Below are 2,249 nucleotides of genomic sequence, written 5' to 3'. Positions count from 1 at the left end.
GTATTTACACTTGTGAATTCGGAAAGACCGAATACCTTTGCTGATGCTCTGAATCGAGCAAAGGGTGCAGAAGAAGGGATATTGAAACAACGAGGAGCACAGTTTGTGCCATAGCCAGTGAGAGAGTCTCAAGAACAGTCACAGATTCCACCGCCACCTCGATTTGAAGCTGGAGGTAGCATTATTGGAAAGAAGAATTTTTTTAAGGGCAAGAGTAAACAGTTCAAGAGATCTGGTGGTAGTAGCTCTTCGAGTTCAGGTAGTTCCCAACAGTTTAGGGCTGGACAGAAGCTTGATGTGTATTGCACCAAGTGTGGTGGACGCCATACCAATGAACAATGCCGAGGTGTATTTGGAAGCTGCCACATTTGCAACAAGATGGGACACTTTGCGAGGGTGTGTCCACAACGAGTTTCTGAAGGTGCACAGGGTGCAGGATCATCGAGACCGGTAGGTCAACCTACATCTTCTGTTCACTCTTTTCAACCACAGCCTGTAGCACCGAGTAGAGGAGGAGGTCAGACAGTGAATGAACCTCCCAGAAAACAAGCACGAGTGTTTGCATTGACAGAAGAGCAAGCACAAGCAGCACCGGATGATATGATTGCAGGTAACTATTTTCTTTCTGGTTATCCTGCCTATGTCTTATTTGATACTGGTGCATCGCATACCTTCATATCTGAACAATTTGTTACGATGTATTCATTGCCTGTTGAGTCATTAGCTACTGTAGTGTCTATATCTTCACCGTTGGGAAAAAGTATAGTATCAGTGAAATCTGTTAGAAACTGTGTACTACAGTACGAAGGTAATGAAGTTGAGCTTGACTGTATCATTCTTGGGTTATCTGATTTTGATTGCATAATCGGTATCGATATGCTAACCAAGTACAGAGCTACAGTGGATTGTTTTCAGAAGATTGTAAAGTGCAGACCTGATATGACTGATGAATGGAAATTCTATGGTAAGGGATCACGAGCCAAAATTCCTTTGATATCTGTTCTTTCTATGACTGACTTGTTACACAAAGGGGCAGAAGGATTCTTTATTTATGAAGTCGATATACTAAAGACTAGTCCAAAATTGGCTGATATACCGGTGGTGAGTGAGTTTGCAGATGTATTCCCTGACGAGATTCCAGGATTGCCACCGTACAGAGAGGTAGATTTCGGTATTGAATTGATGTCAGGTACACAACCGATATCGAAAGCACCGTACCGAATGGCACCAATTGAATTGAAAGAACTGAAGGACCAACTTGAAGATTTGTTGGCCAAAGGATATATCAGACCGAGTGTATCCCCATGGGGTGCTCCGGTATTATTTGTTCGAAAGAAAGACGGATCGATGAGATTGTGTACTGACTACCGGCAATTGAACAAAGCAACGGTAAAGAATCGCTATCCTTTACCTTGTATCGATGATTTATTTGATCAATTGCAGGGATCGTCAGTATATTCGAAGATTGACTTACGATCCGGATATCATCAACTGAGGGTTAGAGACGAAGACATTCTTAAGACTGCGTTTAGAACCAGGTATGGCCATTATGAATTCATAGTCATGCCTTTTGGTCTAACGAATGCACCGGCAGTTTTTATGGGATTGATGAATAGAGTATTTCAAAGATATTTAGATGACTTTGTGATTATCTTTATCGATGATATTTTGATATACTCTAAGAATCTGTGTGAAAATGCTGATCATCTCCGAACTGTATTGAGAATATTAAGAGAAGAGAAATTGTATGCCAAGTTATCCAAATGTGAGTTTTGGTTGCAGCGAGTTGTTTTTCTTGGTCATGTAATTTCAGGAGATGGTATTTCAGTGGATCCGAGTAAGGTTGAATCTGTGATCAGTTGGCAGAGACCGACATTTGTGCCAGAAATTCAAAGTTTTATGGGCTTGGAAGGTTATTATTGTAGTAACCCAGAAACCATTTTAAGATAATAATATGTTAAACATGATTAAGGGTTGGTATTTAACCAATTTCGGAGTGTTATTGGACTTCAGAAGTAAAATTTGGGCTTTTTAATTTTGGGCCGGATAGTAAGCTCCGATCCCAGATAGTAAGCTCCGATCGGAACGGAAGCTCGGATCCTGGAACGGAAGTTCCGATCCCCAGCTGCCAGCAATGATCGATGACTCAGTCGCGAGTTTTGACAAGTGCCGATCATAGAGCAGATCGGAAGATCCGATCGTAGATCGGAAGTTCCGATCCTGGCGTGGTAGAAATGCACGCAATGAGC

Source organism: Henckelia pumila, chromosome 1 (genome assembly GCF_033568475.1).
Source record: "Henckelia pumila isolate YLH828 chromosome 1, ASM3356847v2, whole genome shotgun sequence".
Classification (NCBI taxonomy): domain Eukaryota; kingdom Viridiplantae; phylum Streptophyta; class Magnoliopsida; order Lamiales; family Gesneriaceae; genus Henckelia; species Henckelia pumila.
The sequence above is the reverse complement of the archived record's forward strand: the minus strand, read 5'-3'. Positions refer to the sequence as shown.